Source organism: Periplaneta americana, chromosome 10 (assembly GCF_040183065.1).
Source record: "Periplaneta americana isolate PAMFEO1 chromosome 10, P.americana_PAMFEO1_priV1, whole genome shotgun sequence".
Classification (NCBI taxonomy): domain Eukaryota; kingdom Metazoa; phylum Arthropoda; class Insecta; order Blattodea; family Blattidae; genus Periplaneta; species Periplaneta americana.
In genome coordinates, this window is record NC_091126.1 from 27,822,902 (window position 1) to 27,838,158 (window position 15,257).

At 33.8% G+C, this 15,257-nt stretch overlaps 1 long non-coding RNA gene across 1 annotated transcript in view; it reads right to left on the reverse strand.

The window, feature by feature from the left end:
• Positions 1-289: 289 nt before the first annotated feature.
• The window catches only part of LOC138707276 (uncharacterized), a 568,249-nt gene continuing 553,281 nt past the window's right edge, over positions 290-15,257 (reverse strand). The window contains exon 5 of the long non-coding RNA XR_011334147.1: positions 290-345. This is a non-coding gene — a long non-coding RNA (uncharacterized lncRNA). The remainder of the gene's footprint in view (positions 346-15,257) is intronic.

The following is a 15,257-nucleotide window of genomic DNA, read 5'->3' on the forward strand; positions in this document are numbered from 1 at the left end:
TCCACCCACAAAGAGTGAGAAACAACTCGAATATTCGTTAAATCGAACCCGACACACTTCGCGAAACGGAAGAGCTTTGCATATTGACTACAGCGCCAGGCGTTCAATAGCAATATATAATTTCTATTTTTCGTAACCGGTTGTGCACGACTCTAATACTTATCAAGTGCAATTCAGGAAATCCATTGCAAGCCATTTCGATAATACCATTATTTTTCTAAATTCGTACCCAATTATTACAAACGAAACGACAATATTTTCAAAGTGAAACTTACGAAGACCATTCTGGATTTCGCGGCCCAATCGTCATGAAGACCACAATCTCTGGTAGGAGTCTTGGAAATTCTGAAACAGGGCAGAAAATCAAAAATTACTTTTATCATTGGTCAAACATATCTCGAAACAGCTTAGCTTGGCTTGGCTCGACTTTTTGAGAGCTGGACCATGGACGGATCCTTACATACTTTGGCTTATATTAGTCCACCGTTCGTCCTACATACGTGAGAAGTCCGACAACGGGGCCGGGTGGCATTCATGAATCCGATGATTTATGTTCGTAAATATGATCATAAAATTTCCCATCCCTGGAAACAATAGGTTGGCTTAAACTAGATAAGAAAAGAAATTTACATTCACTTCTCCTTCTCTTCGAGATCTTGAACTGTTCTATTCCTTCGTACCTGTCGTCTCGCTTCACTTACCTTTCTTCCCACCACAATCTGAACACATGCTCTCGCCATGAAACAATACTAACAATACCATCCCATAGCACCTCCTCATACTCATCCTCTTTCACAATAGCCCTGCCAAGACTCTGGAATTCGTTACCTGCTAGCATCATGGACTGTCGAAGTAAAATTTAATTCAAACGCAAACTTACTAGGCACTTGGTCAGTAATTGAGACTCGTTCAGACATGGTTTCTTGTAAATAGTTCTTTTAATCTATCACAAAATACTGTATTTCAATATATGGTAATTTCATCACTATAGAATTTTGTTATTCTAGGTTTAATTTGTAATTCATTAAATACAAAAATAATCTTTGTTCTTAACTTCTATGATAAAATGTCTAGCTATCATTAATCAGGTGATCTTGTTGTACTTTAAATTTTATTGTAATTGTAATTGTAAATTTAATATTAATTGTAATTTTATTCTTCGTATTATAGTTGTAATCCCCTGGTAGAGGGGCAGAGAAGGCCTGACGGCCTTATCTCTACCAGGTTAGATAGATAAATACTACTAATACTACCAATGATGAGAGATGGACCATCCTTTATCGACCCAGAAAGAGTCAGGTCTCATCTTCAAATGAGTACCTGATTAGCAACAGGTCCAGAAATTCAAGTCCTTTCTATATTAGCATAGGAAATATCTACTACTATGAAATTTCACACCAGTCAACTTTTAACTGTTGTGGGTGAAGTTAATGTTGGAGAAATCATAGAGGGAAACAGAAGTACACCAGAAAAATCCTCTGTAAATTCTACCTTGTCCACCACAAACTTTAACACGACCTGGATGGGAATCGAACCCGGATCTCCTGGATGGAAAATCAGCTCATTAGCTCTTGAGCCTCAGACCTCGAACCTGAGGTCTAATTACGTAGGCTTTCTTGACCAATTCTGTACTCATTCCTTTGATGAATACGATTCATTACGTAACAAAGCATCGCTCGAAGGTTGAAGATAGTTCCATTACAACACAGTTTAAATACGTAAGACAAATTTCATATAACCAGGAATTAAATTATTTAATAGAGAACCAGGACGTTGTTACATTTATTAAATCACAAAGACACACTCACGGACAGGAGAACGCGAATTCGACTATGCGCACTGTTCAAACATACAGAGGTGAGCCTGCCTGGAGAGAAATAAAAAAATAGGTTGCAGCCGCCAAATTACTCTCCAAGTAACGACCACTCATATAAATTGAGGGAAAGAAGACAGAGGACGGACACTGGAAAGTATTCTTTTCTCAATCGTACTATCAGGGACTAATTACTACTTTACCTGCAGACTTACTAAAGGCTTTACCAACAACCAAAAATGTATTTAAAAATAGGTTTAAGGACTTTACTAATAGACGGTAATTATACACAGTATTTAAAGGGTGTAAATGATATTTTGTCATTGAAGTGCTGTATCAGTGAAGAATTATGTTGTGTCAGTGGAGTATGTTGTGTCAGTGAAGTGTGTTGTGTAAGTGAAACGTGTTCCTGTCAGTGAAGCTTTATAGTTTATAGTGGCAGTGCAAAGTACTTGAACAGTGAAATGTTTTTGAAGTGTTAGTGAAATCAGGATAGAATCAGTGAAATGTGTCGTAGTTCCAGTACAGTGAGTGAGTTGACAGCGAAATGAGTGTAATGTTGAAAGGTACTTTTGCAAATATGAACATATCATACTCGTGGGTTTTAGTTCGAACTTAGGTTTAAGATACAAATTAGATTTATTTTAAATGTTATTTTAAGTGATCGTGCTTCATTTAATTTAGGATATTCCCTGTTATTATTATTATTATTATTATTATTGTTATTATTAATTTTAATTATTGTTAGTATTAATTATTAGTATTATTATTAATTGTATTTTTAATTAATAAGTTTATTATTGTCATTATTGAGTGCAATTAGTTACCACTGCCACTGGGTATATACCCATTGCAGTGTGAATAAATACATACACACATAAACATGCAAGATTAAGATGCGGGGACACCTTGAAAGAATGGAAGATATCCGTAAGCTAAAAAGAATATTCAAAGGGAGACTTCACTGAATTATAAGAAAAGACGCCCAAGAACAAGATGATTGGACTGTATAGAGACAGATCTTGCTGCAATGAAGATTAGAGGCTGAAAACAGAGATGGCTGGAGACGTATAATAGAAGAGGCCAAGGCGCACATCCGGCTGTAGAGGTAGAGAAGAAGACGACAGATTTCATATTTACCCTATTATTGTTTTCGTTTCGAAATAAAGAACTGACACATTTAAATTCAAATTCCTTAAAATTATTCTAGAAATATTTTAACTACATATACATATGTCTTCGTATTACATAGCAATATATTAAGTGTGAAACATTTAAGAAAAGTGTAAATTCTCTCTGGACATATCGCAAGGCATTAGTGAAAATAATTTATATATCCATCACTGTCAGCAATGGAAATGCTGATAGGGTAACATTTATAGCTGGCGCCAGCGTTTTTGGCGTGTGTCCTAGATATATAGTGCCCAATTTGTGAGCTTTTTCTAGTGCAGCTGAGAATGGTACCACTTCCTATACACATCATATCAACCATTTGCTAAACATACTTGTCAGACTGAATGCGGCAAATGTAAATCACTCAAACTTAACGTTTCCATTACTTTTTCACACGCCAAAAACGGTGACGCGGACTGTAACTGTAAACTAATCTAAAATATATTCGCTATTTTAAGGTTTTTCGCAGTATTCTAAGAGATAACTTATTCTGTTCTACATACAAGGAGTAAAAAAATGGTAAAAAAATCCAGTGTAACACAACGTAACAAATTCACACCAACAACAAAATTAAATTCAAAACATATTATCATCGTTTCAGAAGAAATATCAGTCTAACTTGAATTCAGTCAGAGTTACCTATTGTCGCCAATGTTAGGCCTATATTATAACTACATAAATAAAATTATTTTAAAATGGTAAAAAATATATAAAAATTATACAATTTTTTGAGTCAGGATCCAATACGCTCTCGTCATGAAACAATACTAACAATACCATCCCATCGCACATCCTCATAATCATCCTCTTTCACAATAGCCCTGCCAAGACTCTGGAATTCGCTACCTACTAGCATCAGGGACTGTCGAAATAAAATTGAATTCAAACGGAAACTTACTAGGAACTTGGTCAGTAATAAATTTCTTGTAAATAGTTTCCTTAATCTATCACAAAATATTTTAATATCCAGTAATTTCATCACTGTACAATTTTGTTATTCTAGGTTTAATTTGTAATTCACTAAATATAAAATATTCTTTGTTTTTCTATGATAAATTATCTAGCTTTATTAGTCAGGTACTTTGATTTTTATTGTAACTGTAATTGTAAATTTAATATTGTAATTTTATTTGTAATTGTAAATTTAATATTAATTGTAATTTTATTCTTCATACTAGCAGTACCCGTGCGCTCCGCTGCACCCGTTAGAAATAAATATAAAGTAATTACATAATTAAAATAGGACATTTGATCCAGGGAACATTCGTGTTTGATAGAAGGATAAATCGTTTATTATGTTACTTAATTTAAATTGTATTAAAAAATTAAAATGCGATCATTTTGATCCAGAGACACTCATTTGGTCATAAAAATTATTTTAGGAAATACTGGAAACGAATGCCTATGAAGTTTTCTGTGCATAAGAAGCTATTTTAATCTTACCTGTCCTCGATTCACTCAGAAGTTACTATTATAACATTATGTCTATCTAGAGAAACTACACTTTCCAATGGTGAATTAATAATTAATTATACAAATCGGTTAATTTAGCTTCATACAAACACAGAAACATCCTCTGTAGGCTATGTTTAATAGCTTTCGATTGTTTTTGTCCAAGGCCCCTTACAGACGAAGTCATTTGTTTTTTTATTTCATTACACTGCCTTAGATGGCGTTGTTATTGTAATTTTGAAACTCATTCATCTCATTAAATATCAGTCCTATCAAAATTTTTCATGGAATAAAACTTATCGGAAATTATTTTTAAAGAAACGTTTGTTATGTAATATATTTCACGAAAATTAATAATAAGGGAGATATTTCGATTTATTTAATTCAAGCACCCTTACAACCCCGTTTTAAATAAAATATTTTGAATGCCATATAGCCTAAATTCTAAGTTACAACGAACTTACTTTATATTACAATTTTCATACAAATCGGTTCAGCCATTATCGCGTGAAAAGGTAACAAACATCCAGATAGACAGACAGACATACAAACAAACAAAATTTTCAAAAAAAGCGATTTTCGGTTTCAGGGCGGTTAATTATATATGTTAGGACCAATTATTTTTGGAAAATCGATAATTACCAGAAAAATTTCGGCTACAGATTTATTATTAGTATAGATTATAGTTGGAATCTCCTGGTAGAGGGGCAGAGAAGGCCTGACGGCCTTATCTCTACCAGGTTAAATAAATAAATACAAAACACAAAAATACTAAATATGAAAACAAGTTGAAGTAAATCATAAATGCTTGTAACAACTCTGAAGTCCTATATGATGCAAAAAATTCTCTTGAACTAATTCAGTACTTCAATAATTCTATGTCTTGAACTAACGGCTCAAAAATACAAATATATATTGAAAGTTGAAATAATATTCTCAGAAAAACAGGAAGATGAAAGTTTCGGAACCAAAGACTGTGTGTTAAAATAATTAATTGGCGTGCCAGCTGTCGAGAAATTGTAAAAATACAAAATTAATTAGTACTCAAAATAAGTAAAAATAGAAAATCTACAATAATAAATTAGCAATAATCCGAAATGACCTTTCAGAGATGCTACGGAATGAAGCCGAGCTAGGCTAAGACCCATATTGTAATCGGGAGTGATCTTTATCACTCTGAAGTTTTGGTTTCTCACCTGGGATTCAGAAAGGTCAAGGTGATATTCCAGAGAGTTGGTTTCGTCAATAGTGAGACAGACTACAGACCGATACAGCCCGAGTTGAAGCCTACGCTGTGGAGGGATTCTTTATGACGCCGTAATTTCCACGACTCCGGGGTCCAATTTTCCCCTATAAAATTGCGTACGGGGGGTAGAAGGTGGGCAAAATCTAATACTGATCACATGACCTCCTACAGTTTTCGTCACAAACGATGGCCGTTGCACATGCATGGACAGAGAAAGACAAATATGAAGAGAGATTTGGCGACATTGTCAATTCGTAATTCGCTCAAACCTATCTCATCATCAGGGTAAGGGATTTTGGGGGCACTATAAGGTAATGGTGAAACGTAGTATACACGAGTATAGCCCAAGGTTTCGTGAATTGGAATAGAGCTACTGCATTAATAAAAGAGAAGTACAGTTCAGTCATGGAAAATTACACACAACTTCTTACAAAGTTATTTGAGAACAAATGAATGTATTACATAGTTTAAATAAATATATTGGCCTACATATAAGTTTTACTGTAATAAATATTTCATTTAGAACTAAATGATTGAATCTATTTTTTTAAGGGGAGTTGGTCATTATCGCATGTAAAATAATGGTAAAAATAGCCTCTCTTCAAGCAGTCATAAATATAATACTATTTATCACAGCTCTTTCATTTTTTAGTGATATATGTATACACATTAAGCTTTGAAATGAAAAAGAATGGTTACTCTAGAGTAAATCTTTATCCTTAAATTAATTTTTTTAATTAAGCACAATTTTTTTATAAATCCACTACATGTCTGTAATTAGGTACATTCTATTCACTTATTATAGCACATATTGAATTGAAAATTTGACCACTTACTGCTAATAGATACTAAAACATACCCTACTAAAATTATTCACGCATCTATAATATTATGGGCATAGGGCTTATAGCAATCATCACTGTCAATAAATTAAAAAGGAATTGAAGATTAGTATAAGCCGTATGCCCATAATATTACAGATATTTTAATAATTTTAGTAGGGTATGTTTTAGTATCTACTAGCAGTAAGTGGCCAAAATTTTAATTCAATGTGTGCTATGATAAGTGAATAGAATGTACCTAATCACAGGTATGTAGTAAATTTATATAAAAAATATGATTAAATTCAAAAATTAATTTAAGGGTAAGATTTACACTAGATTAACCATTCTTCTTTCATTTTAAAGCTTAATGTGTATACATATATCACTAAAAAAATGAAAGAACTGTGATAAATAGTTTTACAATTCTGACCACTTGAAGATAGGCTATGTTTGCCATTACTTTTCACGCGATAACGTCCAATTCCCCTTAAAGGACATGTCACTAACTTTCATCGTGTGAAAATTAAAGAAATTCATAAAAAAGTAATCATTTATATATTAAAAACTCTTCTCAAAACATCACATAGGTACAATATCAAGAATAAAATAAACTTTTAAACCTTTTAATGTACTTTTTTTACTGATGGCCTTAATTCTCCAATCTTAGAGAAATTTTGCACAGAAATACACAAACGCATGTGAAGTAAAGTGACACAAATGTTCTCTTCTGCTGTTGAAACTATTGAAATCACAATGTCTTTTACGATGTGACAAGTCTTAAAAATTAAAAAATTAACAACAGGATAAATGTTTTTTTTTCTCAAAAAGTAATTGCAAAAATATGAAAAAAAAAAAAACATGTGTCATATTTTACATATATCTGTCAGGAATAAATTAAATATAAATTTAAAAATATAAGTAAACTTTGAAAGTTGGGAGAATTATAATTCAGTATTGAAAAAGAAATTAAGTAATCTAATTGGAATATCAAAATGAAAATTTGTGTATTGGATGTCCACATTGTCAGAAATATGTGGTAAAAATTTCAGATTAATTAACGTAAAAATGTACAAGTTAGAAATTTCACCGATTCATAGGTTTAACATGCAATTGATACTTCAGTACTGGACCGAAATGAAATGAAAATTAGTTCAATGCAAAGGAATAACATCATTTATACCAGCGGTGGCGAAAATGTAATCGTGCGCCGAGCCACTGTGTAACCTGCAACGTGCATAGCACCTATGGAGGGAGGCGGACAACCGAAGGAGAAGTGAAGCAACTGTCTGACTTATTAACGGATTTTCATTTTCCTTATGTCAAGCACTTAAATATTATTTTATACAGCACAAGGCTACAAAGTAATGTTTAGTACATGTAACGAAGAAAGAAATGAAAAATAAATGAACAATATCACACCCTAGAATTAACTGTCTTCAGAATGTCTCTGCGACAAAGTTTCAAAATCAGGAATTATATCACTTACTGCCAGTCGTAGTTGATCACGAAGGTATTTGTCTGTCAGTCGTGATCTAAATTTGGTTTTTACTATTTTAATTGTTGAAAATAATTTTTCACAATCTCAAGTTGTAGCGCACATGGCTTCAACAGAGCAAGCGAAAGAACGAAGCTTCGGATATTTATTTTTTGCCAAACACTTGAAAAAACAACACTTGTCAAGTCCTTACATCTAGCTTTCATTTGACATCACATAGTAAATCAGTGAGTTCAAATTGAAGAGCTAACCGCATTATTCGTACATCTGCCGAAAAAGGGTCGACGTACAGAGATGATGATTACGATGATGATGATGACAATAACATCATTTTAATGTTTAATCGGTAACATGTAGTATAATACCGTTTTATGTTATACAACAGTTTTCCTCGTAATACTTGTGAACAAATCATACATTTAATATTCTCATCATATTCACAGCAAAAAAATGCGTCCTCCCATCCTGCTTGGAACTTTCGTACATGGTTTCGAGAGAGACATATGCCACTCGCAGGTCAGAGACAAATATAAATGGAACGGAGCTTGACTCCAGTGAGTGAGAGGGTGGGGGTTGGCGGAGGTTAGAAGCAATCGAAATGCACAGCTATCACTGCGAGCCACAATGTCTCGCGAGTCACGTTCTCGCCACGGCTGATTTATACCAACGAAGCATTCAAAATGAATCAGTGTTAATTCCTGTTGTGGTCAAGATGCACGGGTTGTATAGAATTCAGGAACTTACCCTGCGCTGCTTTTGGTGCTTGAGAATGTTTGCTCAACCATTAATACAATGAACATTTAATGCTATTTTCAACCACCTTTTAGACATTATTTTTCTTTTACAAAATCTAAAAACTATTTGCCAATACGTCACTTTTTTCTTAACAATATTAATCTGTGAGTGAGCACAATTTCAAAGATGGTAAGAATTGAACTTCTGGAAGGTGAGCGACAATGTAAGGACAAACTTAAGACGCTACTAAATATTGTGATGTGAAAACATTTCAGTTACTGAAAATCTGATTCCCTGACACGCATTCGACGTATCTGTTTGTGTCTGTAGATTAGCTCTCCCTCCCCGAAGCACTCAAATCACTGATCTCAATCGATTGCATTTGTATCGATTGCTGGGAAGTTTCCTCCCTTGCGTGACATGGGGTCGTACAGTTAGTTACATACTCCACAGTTGCGTTACTCGACATATGCCCATTGCATGCAAGCGGAAGTCTCAGACGGGAATTATGATTAATCTGTTTATTCTCGATTACTTCAGCTACGCTCTATCGCAGGTACTGTTCTTCATTATCCACCAAGAAATCAACACCTCCCTTCAAGGTCTGTACCATGCGGTGCATCTCGTCCTCACTTGAGGCTTAGGAAACACTATTTGATAATCTAACCCAGACCTGCAGAACTGTAGCTCCCGAGAGCGACTGTTTTCCTCCCCTTTCTTACCCCACCCACCTTTTCTACCAGTCATAACGTTCTAGTTACGCTCGGCTGCATCAAAATTCATTCTCGCGGCGGCGGGTATACAATACGCCAGCCGCGGCGAAAATGCGACTCACGAGCACATTGTGGCTCGCAGTGCTTTTCTCTCGCTTCCTACCTACAACCCCCACCCTCTCACTCACTGGAGTCAAACTCCGTTCTATTTGTATTTGTCTCGGACCTGCGAGTGGCGTATCGTCGCAATATCTCTCTCGAAACCATGTACCTCTATAAAAAAACGAAAGATTCAAGTAGGATGGGAGGATGCATTCTTTTGCTTACAATATGATGAAAATATTAAATGTATGATTTGTTCACAAATATTACTAGGAAAACGGTTGTATAACATAAAACTGCATTATAAGTTACTACATGTTACTGATGAAACATTAAAAGGTTAAGAGTTTTTATTATTATTATAATTATAATTATTATTATTATTATTATATTATTATTATTATTATTATTATTATTATTATTATTATTATTATTATTATTATTATCATCATCTCTGTACGTCGATTCATTTACAGCAGATGTACGAATAATGCGGTTAGATTTTCAATTTAAACTCACAGATTTACAATGTGATGTTAAATGAAAGCTAGATGTAAGGACTTGACAGATATTGAACTTTTCAAATGTTTGGAAAAAAATAAATATTTGAAGCTTCGTTCTTTCGCTTGCTCTGTTGAAGCCATGTTCGCTGTAACTTACGTTTGTGAAAAATTATTTTCAACAATGAAAATAGTAAAAATCAAATTTAGATCACGACTGACAGACAAATACCTTCGTGATCAACTACGATTGGCAGTAAGTGACATAATTCCTGACTTTGAAACTTTGTTGTAGAGACATTCTGAAGACAGTTAATTTTAGATTGTGATAATGTGTCCTATGTTTTCTTGTTCATTTCTTTCTTCGTTACACGTCCTAAACAATTTCCCCTTCGGTTGTCCGCCTCCCTCCATAGGTGCTATGCACGTTGCAGCTTACACAGTGGCTCGACGCACCATGGCCTTTTCGCCACGGCTGCAATACGCTATCAAGAATTACAAATGAACAGATAATAAAATCCTTAGGAACATACATTTTAGAAAGTAAGAGAAAAATGAATGAGGGAAATAAATAAGTTAAAAAGCTTGTAAAATAAATTTTAAAATGTGTGTATGCATATAATGTAAGAAGGTCTACCTATGTATATATCGTCATATTACTAGTAAAGCCGATTAAGTCCATTTTTGTGTAAAATAAGTTAAGTAGCCTACAGTCCCCGACTTGTCTTTCCGTGCTCTGTATTCTACTAAAATGAAATAAGTTCGAAATGTTGCATGCAGGCAACAAACCAATTACTTTATTTGAAGAATTTATTATGATTTTTTCGTGAATTAATAAAGTTTTAATTCCTGTTTTTACAAAACGAGCATTACTGGTCTTAAATGGTTTTACTAGTAATAGGACGATAAATAAATTGCACGCTGATAAGTGAGTGATAGATAAATGACCGGATGTCAATGCTGTCATTCAACATTGCAACGCACTCCAGCCAAATAAATATATATATATATATATAAATAATAAATGAAGGAATGAATAAATAAATAAGTAAATAAATAAATACACAATACGCGTACTGTAGTTTAACGAGAACTGGAACATGGCAACATCTAAATCCGTGACGAAATGCTACTTCCAATTGGAATATGATTATTTTGTTATTGAAGAATAAAAAATTGCTTATTTACTATGTCCAAACCAATTTATTTGTACTCGTCGTTTCAATATTAAACCATATTTCAACGAAGTCCAAATTAAGAATTATGGAATGCACAAACTTTCGGGTAAGTTCATTATTAGAACTCTATATTGATTATTTATTTACATAGACTACTGTTAAAATAAGGACGTCACTCGTTGTGTTCATTTTGAATTGAAATTAATAGTGACTTTCAAGGTTCATTACTTAAATGCTATACATTTATGTTTCCGTAGGTCATGATAGGAAGAAAGTTTTCGAAAATCTAAAGCAGGGTAGGTGCAAAGAAATCTCAAAGAAACTACCGACAGGAAATCTAGTATAATTGTATACCTTGAAACGAGATAACGCATTATAAATACAAGGAATTTATTACAATCCTTTTGAAAATTACATGCCGCCACGGGCAGAAAATGTAAAACAACTCTACGCGGAAGTCGATCATCCCCAACAGAAGTTGAGTGAGGCTGACGTCATACAAAATTTCCCCTACTTGCGAGTGCTGCAGGCATGATCTAACCACTTGGATGCCCTGGTATGTGGTAAGGATCGACAAAATATTTTAGACGTTCAGCCATCTCATTTGGGAGAAAGGTCTTAAGGCGATGCGCTACTAAAATTTCTAAAATCCCTTTTTTTTTTTTCTCTCTCTAGAGTGTTGAAATATTCTTCTCAATACGCGTATCAATATCATAATCTTACATTGTGAATTTCAAGCTTTTCTCTTAAACCAGTGGTCGTCAGCACTCGCTGAAGGGTAAGCGGAGCTGTCCCATGTGCCCCGTCGTGCAGCAGGAAGAGGTAGAGAGCATACCCGCTAGCAGCTACGAATGCACCATAGTGCAGTGTGTTCTCCGCGGGTAAAAGACGCTAGCCCCAGGGTGCTCTGTGCTGGTGATCGCTGTCTTAAACACTTAAAAAAATAAACTTATTTTTCTTAGAGAAAGTCCTATTTTAAAAGAATTATTATTTTTTTTATCTAATTTTTTTTAAAGTAACACTATATTGTGCAATGGAGCACTAGTAATGCCCTACTCTACTCTGTTCATTTGTAACAAAAATTGATTTTTTCAATGTCCAAACATTAATAAAAAAACATTACTTACAGCTGGCGCCAGCGTTTTTGACGTGTGTCCTAGTTAGGCTATATAGTGCCCAGTTTGTCAGCATGTTGCTAGTGCAGTTGAGAATGATACCATTTCCTATACACGTCACATCAGCCATTTTTCAAATACAGTCGTCAGATTGATTGCGGCAAATGTAAAACATTCGCACTTCACGTTCCCATTACTTATTTCACACGCCAAAAACGGTGACGCGGACTGTACTTTTGGCTTTTAAGGAAACCGGAGGTTCATTGTCGCCCTCATGTAAGACCGCTATCGGTCTCTATGCTAAGCAAGATTAATCCAGTCTCTACCATCATTTCTCACCTCCCTCAAATCTATTTTTATATTATCCTCCCATCTACGTCTCGGCCATCCAAATAACACTCTATATGCATTTCTGGATTCGCCCATACGTGTTCCATGCCCTCCCCATCTCAAACGTCAGGATTTAATGTTCCTAATTATGTTAGGTAAAAAATACAATGTGTGCAATTCTGCGTTGTGTAATTTTCACCACTTTGCTATAACTTCATCCCTCTTAACATCAAATATTTTCTTAAGCATCTTATTTTCTCTCTCAAACTGAGAGTCCAAGTTTCACAAACACACAGAACAATCGGTAACATAACTTCTTTATAAATTATAACTTTCAGTTATTTTTTAAAGCAGACTCGATGACGAAAGCTTTTCACCCGAATAATAGGAAACATTTCCCATATTTATTCTGCGCTTAATTTCCTCCCAAGTGTTCTTCTCGCCATCCGTGTTGCAATACAACTTCTAATCATGAATTCACTGTGTTAATCATTTTATTATATTATTATTATTATTACTATTATTATTATTAATACTAATATTATATGAATACTAGTACTAATGGTGGTGGTGGTCGTAGTAGTGGTAGTGGTAGGGTAAATTTGCCTAATTCAGTGATACTTTTAATCCCGTCATACTTTTTTTAAAATCGAATGTCACTCAAAGCTTTGCATTCGACCATAGCGCCAGACATCTTTCCCGAAAGATTACATCTTTCAGCTACTTTTGAGACATGGGTGAACTTTCTACCAAGAAATGCAATCCCGTGACTTCAGTGAAATAAACGTATCAAGGAATTAGGGGTATCACGGAATTAGGCAACTTTACCGTAGTGATGGCGATAGTGATATTATTAGAATTAGAGAATCTGTTTTTTTTCTAAAAATCACTTTGGAAATCGCCTGATTATTTGCTCCAGAGCCATGCCTGGATTATTGTCCCACATGAGAATTCCGTAGTAGTGCCTTCGATTTCATTGATTTGCAGTACCACTCACGCAACATTTAAAACAGCAAAAGAAACCATGATTGGCTTATAAAGAATACTGATATTTTTTTATGAGCTGAAAAATATCTAACAGAATACAGAACTCAGAAATTAATAATTTTCCAAGAATAAAGGATTGTACAATATTACATATTTTATATGAAATCAAAATTGAAACAGGAATTAAAATACCCTCAAATGATAAAAACACGGTATTGCCGCAATGGCGTAGACAGAATGTCGGACAAAAACACATTCAATAAGCCGAGATACTGTACATGACGACAGCAAATAGGGAGATGGATTTGTTATGAACTCGAAACAGGTATTTCTCATATGTGAAAATTACAAGAATAATGCATTATGTCTGTAAGCCAAAGCTTCCTGTCAATTTGGCTCGAGCGTTTCACTCAAAATGACGTCATTATAACTTACATATCTGCTCCACCAACCATGATCAAGACCAACATGAATATTATATGTTGAGCTGTCGTCAAAGTGCTTATTTTCATTTCATGAACCATTTGTCAAGTCTGAAATTAATTCGACAAATCGATTATACAGTATGAATATGAGACTTGGCTTCAAGGACTAGTAGACCTAGACCATCGTAACATCGGTGAGACACGAAGCAGTTGAACATCCAAGCAAGTAAATAATTTTTTATAAACAACTACAAATGTCATATCTAAGTTTATTTAATTCTATAAACAGTTGATTAATTATCATTTATTAATTCACTCATTAACACTTGATCAACAAACCCTATTATGATATTAATGAGTTTTTTTAAAGTTAATGTTGTTGAGTGTTTCTGACGATTTTATTGTCTATTCTGTCTCTGTTTATTTTATATGCAATATTTGACTTTGTCGATTGCACAAATGTGTGTTCACTGACTGTACAATACTCAATATATTCATCAACCCCTGAGTCAGCCCGCCCCCCCATTCGTGTCTTTGTTTTCTTGTTTACTTATTTATTTATCTACTTATCTTTCTTCTACTTATCTATTTTATTTACTTATTTACTCATTCATTTACACATCCAATCCATTTATTCACTCTTTAATTCACTCATTCAATTACATTTTCAGTTAGTCACTCATTTATTTATTTATTTATTTATTTATATATTCATTCATTCAGTCATTTATTTATTTATTCTATTTATTTATTTATTTAAGAAGATCAACCAAAGCAGGTACATGAAGAGAAACGCGCTATTTATCTTCCATGCTGTGATGATCTCAGTCATTTAAGATAATATTCAAGATTGGAATGTCATTGGACTTATGTTTGGTGCGCGAGGAACAATTCCCAAATTTACATTGGAGATTCTCAGAAAATTAAAGGTTCCTGAAAAGACTCTACAGACAACTGAATCAACCATTTTAAAATCTGCATTGAACATCATCAATCACCATCTCTATTCATCATTATAGTATTCAATGTATATTATTTATTTTCAATACATTTTTATTGTTTTGATAGCTACCACAACTTGTCGCAGAATATTCTTTTTTTATAATTTAATTATGTATATTTTTAACATTAATTTACATTTTCTTTTTTGTTCATTTGAATTGATTAGA